We start from the raw sequence: 19,009 nt of genomic DNA, 5'->3' as shown, positions 1-19,009 counted from the left end.
AGAACGACAGCAGCTCCGGTGAAGACAACTGCGGGGCCGGGCGGCGGCAACGGCGGCGGAATGTGTGGCCGGCTGAGAGGGGGAGGCAGCCTCGATATGGGAGCCCCGGCGCCGCGGCCACGCCCATCGCCACCAATCCAGCTCGCCGATTGGCCAACCAGGCTCCGGTGCGCTCGGCCAATCAGAAGGGACGATGGAGAGCGAACAGAAAGGGGAAGAAAGCGACGCTGGGAGGAAACTGCCCAGGGCTGGGTGAGTGGGTGGGGAGGGGAGGGGAAAGGAGGGGTGCGGTGAGGGTAACGCTGGGAGGGACCTAGTGTCTCCGGAGAGAGGGTGAGGAAGTGAGAGAAAGTAGATTTCCGAGGAGAGAGGGTAAAAGAAGGAGAAGCCGGGAGACTGGGTGGGGACAAGCTGGTTTGCTGCGGTTGTCAGGGCAGCCCCAAACGTCTGGGGTCCAGGGTCAAAGTAATGTTCTTTTCTCCTCTGGTGCGCCCTCTCTTCCAGGGCATTTCTTGAGCGCTCCGCTCGCTTTTCGAGGAGAGAGAGCTGCGCCTTGGCTCCACGCTGGATAGGGCCAAACCTCCAAGGGCCAGGTCTGGAGCTGAGGACTGGCAGGGGCTACAAGCGTTCCGGAGGCGCTGAGCAAAGTGAGAGGGTGGTGATGGAAAAGAAAAGCGGTCCGTTAGATGAATTGGATTTATCCTGAGTACCCGCAACAGGTCGGAAACTAGGTAGAGTTGATGAGCCTGTGATGATACCGCTTCCTAGGTGTTTCCTCATAGAAACTTGAAGAAGTTACTTGGCCACAAAATGCAAACTTCTACAGGGCGGGGATCGTGGCACATAACCATGTAACATTGTAACTCTTGAGAAAAGAAATGAATTCCAAGGGTAGCAGGGGCAAAAATAACGCAAACACAAAAGAATGTACTTAGATTTTTTCAAAAAAGAAGATGCGGTATCCCAAAGATACAGTGTTACGTGAAATAGCAATTAGGATGCGAGCGGGGAACCGAGACATTGAATGTATTTCTGTGTGGCAAGGTAGGAGGAAGAGACCCTAACACAAACCCTTTCTGGAACTTTTTAAACTTTTGGTCCCGTCTGGTATATTTTGTTATGGTGGAGCAAAATACAGAAATAAACGTTTAAAGTGGAAGCGTTTCTTAAAGAAACACTTTTAAGGCAAAGGAGGGTTTTCGTTTGTTTTGTTATACACACACACACACACACACACACACATATATATATGTTTTATATGTATATTTATATGTATTTATATTATATATATATATATATATATATATATATATATATATATATACACATATATGCTTTTTTTTTTTTTTGAAGAAAGTCAGTGGGTTTATAGAACTCAGCACTGGAATACTATTGAAGTCACTTGAAGGTGTTACAATGAAGGAAAGGTAAAAATAAACTTAGAAAATAAACTTAGCAAACAATCTATGCCTAGAAATAATTCACACCGAAGATTAACTTGATTGTAAATTAAATGCAGACCTTAAAATAAAACTGGTAAGAATGTAAATTTTTATTTCCCAGAGACTTGTTTAATTAAAAAAGAATTATATTTGAATGCTAGAGTACTGATGTATTTAAAAGTTTAGGATAAGAAAATTAAGTTGTAAAGCATGTGTGCTTTTCACCATCATGGATTTGTTTGTAAGTAGGATTCAAGGAAAAAATGCATTGATGAATTCTATTCTGCTATTAGAAGTTATCCTGTCAACGTGCAGTATAGGTGAATACTTTGTACTTCTGGAAATAAATTTTATGATAGTTTTTGTGATGAAGTTCATGGAGTTGTCTACTGTTGTGTAGGTCTTCATGTCTTCCATCTACAACTGGTTATATCTGATAATAAAACAGCCCAAAATTCTCTTTGCAGAATACTCCTTAAATGGGTTTGACGACTGTTACCAACTGGGAGAGATGTAATCCAAATAATAATTAAACACATCTTATAATTTTATTTGTCTAATGTCTGGCTGAGGTCTGCCTTCCTCTCCAGACAGTAAGCTCTTTGAAATCAAGGATCATATTTATTTTGTACACTATGTATATATAGAATGCAGTAGTACTCAGCACATTGTATGTTCTTGCCAGTTAGGTGGCCAATCTGCATTTAGAACTATTACCAACTCCCTGAAAAACTTCCTTGATAAATTATTTATCTTCTATATCAGAAGAACTGTAAGTACAGACACCAAACATGTAAACTTGTTGGCAAAAAACTAGTAACAACTTCAAGTGAAAAACTTAAGCCAGCAAACAGATTACCTATGAATTATAATTAAAGAAAACTGTCTTAACAAAGTGTGTCCAACTGCTTTTAAATGTGGGGGCAGGGCATGTCTTGCCCTGAATCATGCCTGACTTATTCCTTAAATTTTAATCCTGAAATTAGTATGGATATCAAATCAAATTTTAGATCAAACAGTGTAAATTAGAAGCAATAACAACTCAATGTACATTTATATCAAGAAGTGTTAACTTGTTTTTCAACTAAATCTGGTTAGGAGGTTTGGGAAATTTAATTTGTTGAGCTAAGGAAGTAGTAAACTGCAGAACTATTAATACCATTTTGACATTATTTTAGTTGGGTTGCTATAAGTTAAACATATACTTGGTGGCTTAAAAAGCAGACAGTTTGAAGGACATGAAGTCCAATATTAAGGTGCTGGCAGATCTAGTAACTGGTGAGGGCTTTCTTCCTGGCTTGTAGATGGCTTATCTTCTCTTTGTATTTTCGTGTGGTAGAGAGCCGCCAGAGAATAAACTCTCTCATGATTTCATTACCTTTAGTGTCACTTCTTAATACTGTCACATAGGGGATTAGAATTTCAACATGAATTTTGGGAGAGACACAAAAATTCAAGTCCATAAAAAATATGGACTAATTTAATAAAGAGGTTTTTGGAGCGTATGAGATATAGTTATTATAACCAAGCACTATAAAACCTACTCTACATTTAAGACCTGTTTCCAATAGCCTATTCAATATTAGGTAACTTAATACCCCCAACTTATTATTTTTGGTATAGGGAAAGTCTAAAATATTATAGAGCTATTTGCTTTCAGTGTATCATGAAGTTCTCTTAAAGTCTTGAATAAAGAAGTTTTCTGTTCTGCAACAGATTTGTGAGGGGATTGTGAAACCTCACACAAGGTTTCAGTTGGTAGATGGTCATCTCAAAAGGAATTGTAATTTTTAATTATTTCAGCAGTTTGGACTATTCATGTATACATTAAGTTGAGGATTATAGAATCTCTAATATGGATTTTTTGGTCTCTATATTTGGGGAATACCTTCAATTATGTATGATTTCTTGAGCAATATTTTGGGTAGTACTGGCTGAAAAAAAGAAGGAAATATACATGTTGCTAGGACAGTTGGGTTAGATCTTATTTTAGAGAAAAATATTGAACCTTTGGTAATTGCTATAGTTTAGATGTAGTTTGTTTCCCAAATATTCATGTATTGGCAGCTTGGTCACTTGTGTGGTAATGTTGAGAGGTTGTGGGACCTTTAAGAAGTGGGACTTAGGGCCTGGGTTTGTGGCTCAGTGGTAGAGTGCCCAGCAAGTGTGAGGCACTAGGTTCAATTCTCAGCACCACATATAAATAAATAAATAAATAAATAAATAAATAAATAAATAAATAAATAAATAAAATGAATGAATAAATAAATAACATGAAGGTCAGTTGACAACTAAAAAAAATACTGAGGGGGTGGGGAGAAGAAGTGGGACCTAGTAGGAGTTGATTAGATGTTTTGGGTAATTGCCCTGGGAAGGGATTAAGGTACTTCTCATGTGACCCTGAGTTAGTTCTCAAGATTAGGTTGTTGTAAAAAATGCAAACCTGGCCTCTCTCCTCCCTTTGACTATCTGTCACACCTTGTGTGTGATCTTTCCCTCTCACACTTTGTCCCTGATGCCATCTGTCTTCATGTGATAAAGCTGGGGAATCCTCACCAGAGCCATTACTATGCTGTTTGAACTTTGAGCCTCCCCACTGTGAGCTATGTAAACCTCTTTTCTAAAATTTCTTTAGAAAGTACCCAGCCTCAGGTGTTTCTTTAATCGAATATAAAATGGGCTAATACAAGAATGTCCCTTTATTTTCTCTGGAAAGTAAAATCGACCAGGTATTAGAGGACTTTGCTCCTTTCTCTCCATTGCCAGACTTTTCTGACTTATAACCTGGGGAGACTGGAGAAGATGACTTCTTTATTTTGACTAAAGTTCTGAATGAAAAGATGAAGATGAGTTAAAAATTAATATTAAAGTGAGAGAGGTGAATCACCTAGTATTTATTTAGCTTATTTCTTTAAAAACTTAGTTTTGAGTCAGGCATGGTGGTACACACCTGTAATTCCAGTGACTTAGGAAGCTGGTACAAGAGGATCGAATGTTCAAGGCCAGCCTCAGCAACGTAGCAAGGCCCTGTCTCAAAATTAAAAAAAAAAAAAAAGGGATTGGGGTATTGCTCAGTGGTAAAGCACCTCTGAGTTCAATCCCTGTTACCAAATATAAACAAACAAACTTAGTTTTGACAATTTAATTGGAGAAAAACTGAGTTTTCCCCCCCCCAATGTCCACCTGATTACTTACTTCAGACATTTATAACCCTATTTTTAAAAAATTTTATTTTTAAATAATCACAGGAATTGAAAAAAAAAGTACAAGAAGGTCCCATCTACTCTTTATTGTCTCCCCCAATCATTGCATGCTACCTAACTATAGTATACTATCAAGAAAAGGCAATTAATATTGGTATTATTATTATTGAAGTTATTCAGAGGAGAGGGAAGACATTAGAATATAAATAATATGTGAAGGTATCAGGGGTCCCCATATACTAGAAACTCTACAATCCTACACTTTATGGGAAAGAATTCTATAGTTACAGTAATAATTACTGTTACCAAATATTGAATATCTACTATACTCGAGTCAAGGTGTTTTATTTGCATGAGGTATTGATTATTGTTGTATTTGTATTTCTTCTATTATAGAGAGATAACAGTTATTGAGCACTTATGGGGTAGGCATTCTCTAAGTAATTCTATAAATTTATATATACACTATATAAGTCACACATATATATACAAATAAACACATTGAATCCTCAAAACCTGTGAAGTAAGAGTAATCACTTTACAAATGAGAAAATTGAAGCACAGAGGTGTAGTCATTTGCCCAAGATCACGCAGTGATAGAGCTGACATTTTGAACTAGGCCTGACGTTACAGCCAACACTCCTGATTATCACAGAGATACATAAACTTCAGTATTCATAGTAACCTTTCAAAGTGGGTATTATTGTTTCTATTTTCTTTATGAGGAAGTTAAGTGACTTGCTTAAGATCCTACACAACTAGAGGGTGCTGGAATTCCAGTTTGATTCTAGGTCTGCCTAGTTGAAAAACCTCACTGTTTCTAGTTGACCCTTCTGCCTCCCTAGCCTCTCACACAGATCTCAGCTGGATCTCTATAAAGAGCTAGTTCTGAAGACTGACAGTGTTTCTCAAACCTGAGTGTATCAGAATCACCTGAGAGGCTTAAAACCCAAATTGGGAGATTCTGTCCCTAGGACTTCTGTTTTAGTAGGCCTGCATAGCCTTTGAAGAGCTGAATTTCTAGCAGAAGCTCAGGTGATGCTAATGATGTTTTACGTTCTTGAACATCCTTTGAGAACTGCCCTAACAGAACTTATTATAAGGTGGCAGCCTTAAGATAAGGGCAAAGTTAAAATAAGAGTAATTGTGCATCACAATAATAGATCATATGTCATATAACTATAATGCATAGGTAAGTCATGGTTATATATCTCTTACTCAAAAATGTACCAAATAATGTTTGAAGAACAGAATTTTCTAGGCCATAACATCCAATTGCATATTTTAATAGATTTATGCAATGTTTTCCCTGTGTCTAATTTTTCTCTTGAGTTTTCTCAAATACCAGTTTATGGCATTTTTCACAGTAAGTGGCTCCACTGGGCCTGTTAAGTCTATTTTGAGTTTCTTGGTGTTAGCTTAAATCTTATATACTCTGCCATTGCCCTTCTAGCTCCTTAAAGGCTCAGACTTGTCCCAGTTCTTGAGTCAATTCCCAAAGAGGCAAAGTGTGACTCCATTAACTGTTCTTCCTTCTGAATTCCAGTCTATTTGCCAGGCATGCTAGTTTACTTCTACTAGTCTCTTTCTCAGGCCCTGCCCCTGCAGGCACAGAGGAATGGGGTTTCCTGCCACAACTGACCAACCTCTTGGAATCATCTCTGATACCAATAAACAAAACAGAAATGCAGATTTAGCATCTTTATTTTTAGTTGTCCTGTTCAGAGATTCCTTCACAATCATAACAATGGGGAAAAATCCATTAATACCCAGTCACTTCTACTAATTGTGCTACTCAGTTTCTTGAGTTGAAATATTAGGTATCTTTGATTCTTCATTCTTTTCTCCTACATCCCATGTTGAGTAAGTACAAAATTGTAATAAATAAATAGAACATCTTCATGAATTTGTCTTCTTTCCATTCCAATCCTCTGTCATCCCTGTATAATGTCTATAAGAATTGTTTCATGTTCCTGATGTCTTGGAATTATATTGTCATAGCCCATTTAGTCTTCATAGGACACTGTTAAAAAGTGCTTCTTGATAAACATTTATATATGTAACAATCATTTAAAACAAAAAAAAATTCATCATAAGACAAAGATAAAGGCAGATAAATATCTATGGAGATAACCAAAGGTAAATCATTAAATAGAGTTTTACTTTTGTTTGTGAAAATGATAGATTCCTACCTTTAGTAATATATCGTACTTGGAAATTTGAGAATAGTAGTACTAAACAGATTGGTGAAAATTCTTGTTGATATGACTGGCTTTAATAACTTTAGTGAAGACAAACTGATGCTCTAAAACAAATGACTGCTTTGGATAATCACATATAAGTAGAATTCTCTGGTGCATTTATTAGGTTTTTTTTGTCTCTATTACTGAGCATACATTATATGTGACATATGGTACCATGTATACACATGTAATTCTGGAATGAGAATTTAAAAATAATACAAAATTGAACACTTTCAAGGCACATAAATTAGTCTTGAAATACACACCTCATAGGATTCATCAACTTTCTATTTATAGTTTGTCACCATGTTATACAAAACCCTGAAATGTCTTAGAGAACTTCTCAAATAAGAGTTTTGACAGATTCTCTAGATACTTACAAAGTCAAATGTTTATAGCTTTTGATGTGTCATGTAGATTTAGTTGTCACTGATTACCTTATGATGAACTTCAGAAAAATCTTTAACAACAAATCTTTTAATGTTTTTCTCCAGCACACTATTAAATCCTAGAAACCTTTGTCTTTTCACCTGTATGCTTATTCCAACATTCTTATTAGGACCTGTTGAAGGTTGCTGATTATATGACTAATGAGAATGAGAACCTGGTAAGTGTTAGCCATCTTATTTATAAGTCATTAGATATTAGAATGTCTTGTACTCTTGCCTTTTGGCTACAACCCTAAGATCTGCCTAATCAAACCTTGATGTTCTACATGGTAGAACATAAGCTACCATACTGATCCCAAATTAGACTTCCCAGGTTTTTAGTTCTGCTTATAAATAGAAGCATCAAAGGAAACATTTAACTTGTGGGAAGATCAAGTCAACTAATGACTAATAATACTACTATTTTGTTAATTCGTGGCTATCATGGGACCCTTTAGAGCAGTAGAAAGATATCAATACCCAGGTGACCTGGTAGAGCTATTAAATTAAATACCTTAGAAAAATTATTTCTAAGGACTGAAAATTCTTAAGTTTTATATTTTTATTCTTATTTTTCTTATACTTCTATTTTGCATGTGAAAGGAGGAAAAAAATCACCTTGCATTTATCTATCCTAATAATCATTAGTATGTGAAACTCTTTTTTTTAAAAAAAAAAAAGTAATTCAAGTTAGCCATAGATATCTTTTAAGAGCCACACATCTCTGTCTACTGGTTGGATTTCTGTCAGTCTTCTTGGAGGCACTCTGGTGGCATTGAGTTGATCTATAGGATACACTGGCAAACTGGCTAATTTCAGTGCCCTCCCCAGTAATAATTTAAACACACTGTGTTGCTTATATCACAAAATGTATTGATCTTAAAAAAAAACAGGAAAGGGAGGAAAAGATAAACTACCTTATATATTTCTACCCACCTATCCATGTGCAACAACTTACTATGGTGTGTATCTTAGCCTATGTTTTATGATGTAATATATAATAGAATTTAGTGTATACCTAAGTGTATAGTCAGGTACTGCTTTATGAACATGTGACCCATACAATCACATAGAGTCCCATGCTTGGCTTAATGCTCTGTTGTCACTGTCTTGAAATTCTTAGGTTCTTAGGTTTGAAACATGGAGCTCCACATTTTCATTCTGCACTAGTCCCTGCAAGTTATGGTATAGTATAGAGTACATTCTTATAACTAGTTACAATTCTTTTTTTTTTCAGCCTTTTCAAAAAATGCTTGTATAATATTTGTATTTTAAATGTAAATAAGCACTTTAAATGTAAATAGGATCACACTATATACCATTCTAAACCTGCTTTTTCATTTCATAGAGAGACATTAATTTATCATACTTTTTGGTGGCTGAAGAGTAGTCTTTTATATGGGTAAACCTTAATTTATTTAATCAATCACTTACTGATAGACACATGTTGCCTTCTATTCTTTGTTGTGATAGAGTAAACATATTTGAATATACATATTTGTGTACCTGCCCCACTATTTTCCTAGGATAAATTTCTGAAGTGAAATTGCTGAGAGCATTTTAAAATGTGATACATACCACCTGGTTGCTCCTCAGAAAGATCATACTAGATTATATCAATCTAAATCCCATCAAGAGTGTACAAACATTGTCATTGCCCCACAAGCTAACTGAGCATAGTAACTCAATTTCATCTCTGCCAATCTGATAGCGCCTATCTAATGGTCTTAGCCTATATTATTATCTCACTAGGATACCATTGATTCCACTAATATGAAATGGCTATCAAAGTGAGTACCATTAGGTGGTGATTCTGTTTTGGCCTACTAGCTAAATATGTGAGGTATATAAAAGTCCTCGACTTTTCTTTAAAAATAATAATATTCTTGCTTGCCACATGTAACATTCACAGATACTGTATATGCTCAAAGAGACTAAGGACACTAATTTACTGTCCTTCTGCTCTTAACCCCTCAACTATTAAAAAACATAATTTTGACATAATTTCAGTGTTGTAAGAAAATACAAGGTTGTAAGAAAATAGTACAAAGAATTCCTTCACAAAGATTCTCTAAATGTTAGTATTTTACCACATTGACTTTCACATCCTCTCTTTTTGTCTGACCTCTGATAGTAAATTGCAGGCATGATGTTTTTATGCTCCAAATGCTTCCATTCCATTTTCTTTCATAATTGTAGAATAATTACCTAAATGAGAAAAACTGATACAAAATTATTTATATATATATAAAACCAACATTTACATTTTCCTAGTAATACTCTAATTTTTAGAAAAGGAAGGGAAAAAATTCTTGTCCAGAATTCAAACCAGGAATATATATTATTTTCAGTCTTCATGAGTCTCTCCTCCACTTTTTTTGAGTCAGATTTTCCAAGACAAATCCTATAATGGTATAAGGAATTACTTTTTGGAAACCTGAATTCCAAAAATCTCGTTGGTTAGCTTTTTTTGTTTGTTTGTATGTTTAAAACAGAAAAGTTGCTTAAAAAGGAAAAAAAATCAGATCCAGTAGGTTAAAGAAGTAGCATACTTGACTATAGATAACAGGAATTTGCTGCTTATGATTTGCTTAAACTCAAAAAATGAAAATTCCACAGGGCATGGTGGCTCATGCCTATAATCCCAGCAAGCAGGGAGGTTGAGACAAGAGGATTGCAAGTTTGAGGCCTACCTGGGCAATCTTAGTGAGACCAAAATAAAAAGAACTGGGGATGTAGCTCAGTGGTAAAGCGCTCCCACGTTCAATTCCCAGTATCTGCCCCCCCCCCATTTTTTTTTTTCAGTCTTTTGAAAATGCTCTGAACTTTTAAGTTTCCCAGAGCCTTTCTAAAAAGATTGCTTACCACCTTGGCTAAAGGTACCAGGTGTTGAAAAAACTCCTATATGATTATATGCAAATACAGTTACCTCCACATCCCTAAAGAATCAAGGGAAAGGAAAAATGAAACTTATAACAAGAAATACCATTTCCTAAATCAGCAGTAGAAACAAAGGGCATTTATGTTTTTATTAGGTTGACACTTAGCGGCTTTCTGTTCTTGGAATATTATTAAAAACCAAACTAGTGTAAACTATGTTGATAGGTTAAATTGAATCTTTATCTGTGGTTAGCATAGGAATGGCCTTCCGAAGCACTGGGGTGGGGAATTGCCATTAGCTAACCTGAAAGCATGTAGAACTTCTAGGTGAGTTCATAAATAAGGAGCAGATGGATATTTTACTTAACATTCAAAAAGTACTCAGTGTTAAGCAAGGTTTTAAGCACTTTGAATGAAAACTCATTATCCTATTATTTTTTCCCTCCTATTTACTCTCCTATTTTACCCATGAGGAAGGGGAAGCACAGAAAGAATGAGCAATTTGTCCAAAATCACACAGCTAGTATGGCAGAAGTAGAAGACTATGAGAATCTCCAGGAGAGGCCTGTAGGGGACTGAATAGTTTTTTGTTGTTGTTGTTATTTGTTTGTTTGTTTGTTTGTTTGTTTTTAATATCTTTATTTATTTTTTAATGTGGTGCTGAGACCCAGGGCCTCACACGTGCTAGGCAAGCTGTTTGTTTTTTTAATGTTTTTTTAGTTGTAGATGGACACAATATCTTTGTTTTTTTTTTAATTAATTAGTTTATTTATTTATATGGTGCTTAGGATCCAACCCAGGGCCTTACACTTGCCAGGCAAGCACTCTACTACTGAGCCACAACCTTAGCCCCTGAATAGTTTAGTTTAATGGACTTTTAAAATTGATCCACAAGTTTTATTTCCAGGTTGGGACCTCACATTGGGGAGAAATGACTAGAAATGCAGTCAAAATGCAGTCAAACAGGGATAATGGAGAAGGAAAGAGAGATCCAAACTAAAATGGGATAAGGGAACAGAGTCAGAAACTACTGAAAGCAAGCTCCCATGATTTTTTTTTTTAATTTTTACTTATTTTTTAGTTGTAGTTGGATACAATACCTTTGTTTTATTTATTTATTTTTATGTGGTGCTGAGAATCAAACTCAGGACCTCACATTTGCTAGGCGAGTGCACTACGCTGAGCCACAACCCCAGCTCAAGCTCCCATGTTTTTTTTTGTTTTTGTTTTTTTATATTTATTTTTTAGTTTTTGGCGGCCCAACATCTTTGTTTGTATGTGGTGCTGAGGATCGAACCCGGGCTGCACACATGCCAGGCGAGTGTGCTACCACTTGAGCCACATCCCCAGCCCAAGCTCCCATGTTTTTAAAAAACCAAGTTGTTAAGGTTATCTGAATAATGCTTTATTCTTAAAGTCCAGGAAAACTAAATTCATGTAAAAATGAGCAACAGGAAAATATCCAGGTTAGATGTCATACAAAGTTGTAATAAAGAAATAAAATAAGGAGTAAAACAACATCCATGCAGACAAGAGTATGCCAGGACAATGTACTCACAAAGCAGTACCAACACACGTGTGCATTATTTCACAGTGAGGTAAAAAAAAAAAAAAAAAATTCAGGAAATTATATAAGAAATAAAAGAATAAGAATTCAAAAACAAAATGAAAGAAGTCAGAAAAGAACTAAAAATCTTGGTAGCAGGATTTGGATTCCCACTCTATGACTTGACTATAGGATTCATGTGCTGAGAGCCCCAATGGCAGTGGTGTCCAAGGTTGTTAATGAAAGAAAGGAATTTGTTTTGTTTCGTTTTAACCAGGGATTGAACCTAGGGGCACTTAACCACTGAGCCACATCCCCAGCCCATTGATTTTTTTATTGTGACAGGGTCTCACTAAATTGCTGAGGCTGACTTGGAATTTCTGATCCTCCTGCCTCAGCCATCCTGAGCCTCTGGGATTACAAGCATGTGCCACATGGCCTTGCTGAATTTCTTTACTTTTGAAAATGGGTTTAAAATGTTTTTAAACAAAGGGTTAGGGTTGTAGCCCAGTGGTAGAGACCTTGCCTACTATGTGAGAGGCACTGGGTTCGATCCTCAGCACAACATATAAAAAAATAAAGGTATTGCTTCCACCTGCAACTAAAAATATTTTTTAAATTTTTAAGCAATAAATGTTGTTGAGCTATTTTAGTAAAGGTGATTGCTTTAAATACAAGAATGTTGTGGCTGTTTCAGTAGATAATTAAAATTTAAATCTCAAGATGTATACTTTCAGTCCAAAGACTGACACCTTACATATAACTATAATTTTGTGAATAGTGAATAAATTTTTTGGAAACCAAAACCATAAAAATGAATTTAATACATAGTAGCAAATGTCACAATATATTATGGAAACATTATAATTATATAGACACTCATTCCAACTTTATTATAACAATCTTTTTAACGTCACTATGCATTATTATAAGGTTGAAATTTTGCCATTATAAAGGTATGAGGAATATGTCTAAGAAAAGTGTGCTGTTAGAGGAAGAATTGAATGATAAACTTAGAGCAATCATTCTTAAGGTAGGAGAGTGTGTGTAGTTTTAAAAAGCTTATTCAGTATGACTATTGTTTTCCTAACACAAACCAAGAAAATTAAGCTTGATAAAATCTGTTCAATTGATGGATATGTTCTACTGAGAGAAGGCACTATAATGGGATAAGATAAAATCTGAAATATAGTGACATAGACTGAGTATGTGTACATGTGTGTGAATGTGTACTTTGGAAGTGAATAGGTACACACTCAATGAATTTACAAAACTATGGCAGATTTTCCAAACTATAGTACACAGTTCAAACCCATATGAATTGAAAACCACATATATGTACTATTATGGGCAATTTGAGAGATATTTGAACTATGTACAGAGATTGTTACATTCTGGTATAGATCATCTTGGAAAATTTTCCTAACCCTAAGATTTTTTGCACGAAAACATTTTATTCAAAAGTCTTAAAGGAAAAAGAATGGCTTTGTCAGCAAGTTGTTTTAAAATTAGAACTTATTCCATTTCTTGAATCAACATAGTTAAAAGTGAGAAAAAAAATTCAAACCAGATTTTTATGACAATGTAAGTCCTATATTCTGATGTGGACTTCAAAGCAATTTTTCATCTGGATTTTGGAGCCCTAAGTAGACATGCCTCGCCAAAAAAGGAAATGTGGGTGACCTAGGTCTCTTTGCCCACTCTTTTTTTGTTCTTGATGTGTTAGATTTTTTTTTGTGTGTGTGCTGGGGATTGAACCCAGGGCCTTGTGCATGCGAGGCAAGCACTCTACCAGTTGAGCTATCTTTCCAGCCCTTGCCCACTCTTATTAATAAGTTAATTTACTAGTACAGCTGATCCACAGATGAACCAAAATAGCATTAGTGAATTTATCTGAAGCTCTTTTCTAGGTGAATTGGGACCCTGGATCTGAGGTAGTTAAGTTCTGCCTGCTTTATTTCCTAGCATCTTAACTTCTGTGCTACATACAGACAATTCTTTCTTACTCAGTGACTTAATCTCTTCAAAATTCACCCAGATTCTCTGATTAATTTTAATGCATTTTTACTACTCATGATGCATTCATTGGAGCGCAAAACTTATGAAAAAAATAGAGAATTTAATTCAATTTAGCCTATTTTATTCTTTATTAGCTTTAACAAAAAGTCATGGGGTAGAATCAAAACTTTTGAATAAAAATATCTTCATTTTAAAGAGTTCAGTTTATTTTTGGTATCATAACCCTGGGACCATAGAGAATTAACTTGTTCCTCTTGCATATACAGAGTTTCTGCTTTGTTTGTTATATAATAGAGAATTTAATAGTATGACTATCGCTAAGTTCTATGGAACTTTGGGAAAAGCACTATCTCCAAGATAGATGCAGAAAACTAATTATATGGTTTTGTTTCATCATGTGACTAACTTTGTTATTGTTTTAAAATTGTGATTTGTGATTATTATAGGGCTATACATGCATGTGGAAAGAGTATATATACTAAGAAAATAAAACATTAGGAGGTTAGCCAGTTAACCTGCTCCTGAGTCTGCCAGTTTCCCTCTGAAGAGACTACCAATTTCTGTCACTGAGGTAAATGAGCAACCCTTCTTGCAGTGCAGTCTTTAAAGTCTTAAAAAAAAACACACATTAGGCTATGTACCTTGGCACTGTTGGAAAGGGCCATACAGCATTGGTTTCCTGAGTCATCATTGGTGTTGCTTACACATAAAATGTAAATGATCCAAAATTTATAAATGATTGCATAATAAAAATTAGAATGCCCTGTTGTGGATCATTCAAAAGGCACCACTGAGGTTATAGTTTAACCATGCTTTTAAAAAATTATGGAAACAAATGATAATAAGTCAAACATGCTGAGAGATTTTAAATAATTAATTGCATAATTTATGGAATATTTCCTTTCTCTTAATGGCATACAATTTGAATAACTGTTTAATTATTGTCTTTAACTGAATAGACTTTTCAAAAAGCTATACGCATTGCCAGAAAAATCCATTTTGTATTTTAATAAACCTAATTGTGAATGTTTATATTTACTGCTCTCTGTTTGTTTGTAGCATAAGAAATTACTTGTGTATATATGTGGGAACTTGGAGCAAACTCTCCTCTCAGGGAATGGCTCCTCATACCTTATCAGATCCCCCATATTAGTTACTTATTTTAACCACTGGACTTCAAAACTCAACAGTTTGATAGACACTTTGAGATCTTAGACCCTATCAGGGCTGCACTCTTATCTTTGGCAGGCATTGGAGCTTTGGAGCTTCCCCATCAACACCCAACCTGCCCTCTTGCATCAGGTGGACCTCTGATGTGGTGGTCAAGCCAGTTTATCCTGAGAACCACTTGTATAAATGCACACCTCAAACTTTAATTAGACATTACTTTTCAGAGACTGGGTTCCATCTTAGTTGAGCAATTGAACTTCAACAATTTTGGAACTCACTCAACTATGTTTTCAGTGTCCCTGTCTTTTGAGTATATCCTCTGTGACCTTTGTTCATATTATTCACCCTTGGCCCCTTTTTTTTGAGGTTGCGGGGGTATCTGGGATTGAACTTAGGGGTACTCGACCAATGAGCCACACCCCAGCCACATTTTGTGTTTTATTTAGAGACAGGGTCTCATTGAGTTGCTTAGTACTTGAGGTCACTGAGGCTAGCTTTGAACTCACAATCCTCCTGCCTCAGCCTCCAGAACTGCTAGGATTACAGGCCTGCACCACCATGCCCAGCCCCACCCTTGGCCCTTTTTAAGCACTGTAAACCTAAGGAGTTCTTTTTGCATGGCAACAAATAGTGATTTGTGAACTCCTTTAAAGAAAAAAATAAATTACTTGTGTTGTCATAGTCAACAACAGCTTGTATTTGAACTCTATTTACTACATTTCTAAAATCATGGTAAATATAGTCTCCCTTTATTGTTCATTGAATTAAGCTACTATCTTGGAACACTAAGTAGTTATTTTCTATAAACAAGTTATTTTGTTACACTGTGATAATTCAGAACCTAGTGTTTCATTAGTATGGTCTGAATTATCTTCCAATTTATTTATCTGGATATTTACCTACATTGAAGTCACTATCATATTTCTGCATCTTTTTCTTAGAACTATAATCTACAAAATAGTCATTTCTTCAAACACTCACTGAATATACATTACAGGTGAAAGGTGTATAAGACATAGTGCTATTTCTAGCAGCCTCACAATGTTTGTCCTGACAGTCCAATCAGCATGGAAAAGCAAAACACTTGGACAAATCAATTTTATATAATCTGAATACAGAAGATAAATTCATAATCTGAACACTTTCATGATGGTGAAACAGTGCTGTAATAATGTTGGTAGATAAAGCTTTATTCTTGGGGCTGGGCTGTGGCTCACTTGCCTAGCATGCATGAGGCACTGAGTTTGATCCCTGGTACCATATACATTAAACAAATAAAACAAAGGTATTGTGTCCATCTACAACTACAAAAATATATTTTTTTAAAAAAAATAAGCTTTATTCTTGCTTAGAAAAACAATTGCCTGCTGTCCTCAGGTAATAGAACAAGAATTTAGAAATTCTCTTAATCCCTAAAAGAAATATTGGGTCATTCATGACTTTAATTTTGTTTAGTTTGGTCCTGGCAAAAAGATTTTACTTTTTGATAGTTACTATATTGATGGAGGTAAGATTGATCAAGCTTGGTTTGCTTAGTACTGACTTGCTAGAGTTGATTATGGGGGAACTTTGCCAAAATAAGGTTGCTTCACTGAGAAGTAAATTATAGGAAAAGTCCAAAAAGATTGCTCTGTAGCATCTTGGTTGCTTCTCTAGCAGATATATTTATTTCTAAAGCACAGTGCATTAAATGTACTAAAAAGCAAAAGTTGTATGGTTCAATCATTACCTAATTCTACATTCTTTTATTATCATTGTTTTACCATAGACAAGAGAAGGAAGCATCTCTCATCTCCTAACTAAAGCCTCTTGAACCCCCCAAATCTAATTGCACTTAGTTTTTCCTTTTAATAGTCAGTAGTAACTTTATCCTCCCAAATGGCTCTGCCAGAAATCTGGTTGTCATCCTTGAAAATTCCATATCTCTACTAAGGGTTGATATCTCTGGATTACTATGAAAACCTCACTGTCTATTCTATATCTAAACTTGCCCCTTCAATCAAATTTCCAATAGTTATAAGAGTGTCAACTTATAAGGGACATGATATTATGTCATTTCTCTGCTTAAAATCTTCCAGTGGCTTTGCATTTTTTTTAATATTTATTATTTGGGGGTTGGCAACTTTATTTTTTTAAGAGAGAGAGAGGGAGAGAATTTTAACATTTATTTTTTAGTTTTCGATGGACACAACATCTTTGTTTCTATGTGGTGCTGAAGATCGAATCCGGGCCGCACGCATGCCAGGCAAACGCTCTGCAGCTTAAGACACATCCCCAGCCGGGGCTTTACATTTTTCTTAAAATAAAATTAAAAATCTTTGACTTGGCTTACCATGCCCTACATGATTGCTTCTGTAATTTTAAGCTGCCACCATGCTGGAGCCATGTTAGCTTCCCAGCTACTGCAGTCCAACTTAAATTCCTTTTCCCCTTAGGACCTTATGTGTTATTTCCTCTGCTGGCAAGTACTTTCTCTAACTTTTGGTAGAACCCCTACCTTCACTACCTCTGCAATCCTGATCCTGCAGGCTCAATTGAATTCTTCTATTATATTTTTTTCAAAACCCTCTATCCTTGTCTTTTATAGCACTCACCATTAATAATTACATGGTTATTTGCATAATTATTTATTCCCGCACTTTCCCTACTACTTACAAGCTCTTTGAAAGTTGAAACCTCACCTGTTTTTTGCTCATACTCTATTCCAAGCAACTAGTGCATTCCCTAAAACAATAACTGCTAAAAAATATTTATCAAAAGCAAATGAGGGGCTGGGATTGTAGCTCAGTGGTAGGCACTTGCCTAGCATGCATGAGGCCCTGGGTTCGATCCTTAGCACCGCATGCTATAGCGCTTTTGGTAGTATGGTCATTTTGACAATATTAATTCTGCCTTTCCAAGAACAAGGGACATCTTTCCATCTTCTAAAGTTTTGTTTAATTTCTTTCTTTAGTGTTCTGTAATTTTCATTATAGAGGTCTTTTACCTCTTTCATTAAGTTGATTCCTAAGTATTTTATTTATTTATTTATCTATTTATTTATTTTGAGGCTATTGTAAATCTCTGTTAAAAGAGAAACTTCACCATGCACTCATTTTTTTTTCCTGTGGGGCAGTGAGCAAATTTTCCTCTGCTATTGTTAAATCCTCTGGCTAGCACTACCTGAACATCCCCAGTTTCTGAAATTCCTGAAGAAAGTCAATCACCTTATCTTCCCATTGATTTCACCAGGACTTTTATGTAGTTCCAAATTTTGCTTCTGTATCTTATTTCTCAGATATTCTAAGTCCATATACTGCTTGCCAGTGATATTGCTACTGTTGCTGCTTATTATTTGCATTGACCAGTCTTTGCTTCTTATTGCCATGATATTTCACTATTTAGAAAAGTATTTCTTTTAGAAAACTGGAAGATTTTGTTTTTTCCCTCTCTTCCAGATCATTTAAAAGCATTAATTAAAATGGTCTTCTCAAAGATAGTTTGGGCATCACTGTGACATCTTTCCCTAAGTTTTAGCCCTAAGCCAGTTTTCTGTTGTGTAGGACTTAACCCCTTTCAAACGCTTGGGTAATTCCTTTCCCTCAAGAGTGTGTGGGCCATGCAATTTGCTTTTAACTTTGTGTTATATTGATAATATAACAAAGATGATAGGATATAAGCGGTTACATTTATTTGATTATGTTAACTAATTGTAACATCTGTTTTTTTTTCCTTGCTGGTTTTGAAGAAGTAATCTACTGTGTTGTCAGCTTCCCTGTGGAGAGGACTGTGTGGTAAGGATCTGAGGGAAGCCTCTAAACAACAGTTAAACAAGAAATAGGATCACAGTCTGTCATACTGAAGAGAACTGAATGCTGCACATGAACATAAAAGTAGATCCTTTCCAGTCGAACTCAGTCCTGGCTAACACCACTATTTCAGTCTTACAGAGGACCCAGCTCAGCAGTACCTGAACATTTAACTCACAAAAATGAGTTGAAGCCATTAAGTTTACAGTAATATAATTTACGGATGGGAAAACTTTCAACGTAGAACTTGGTCAAATCTTTTTTGAGAAAATAAATATACATCTTCCTTC

General features: G+C 35.5%; 1 long non-coding RNA gene across 3 annotated transcripts; it reads left to right on the top strand.

Moving 5' to 3' along the window:
• Positions 1-20: 20 nt before the first annotated feature.
• Positions 21-19,009, top strand: LOC107151151. Of its 3 annotated transcripts, none has more exons than XR_001504671.2 (3): positions 21-252; positions 505-719; positions 18,659-19,009. It is a non-coding gene; the product is annotated as an uncharacterized LOC107151151 (long non-coding RNA). The 3 variants fall into 3 exon arrangements; XR_007347493.1 differs by lacking the exon at positions 21-252 and adding an exon at positions 285-333; XR_001504670.2 differs by lacking the exon at positions 21-252 and adding an exon at positions 309-372.

This window comes from Marmota marmota, unplaced genomic scaffold (genome assembly GCF_001458135.2).
Source record: "Marmota marmota marmota unplaced genomic scaffold, marMar, whole genome shotgun sequence".
NCBI lineage: Eukaryota > Metazoa > Chordata > Mammalia > Rodentia > Sciuridae > Marmota > Marmota marmota.
This window is presented reverse-complemented; position numbering and strand designations above follow the sequence as displayed.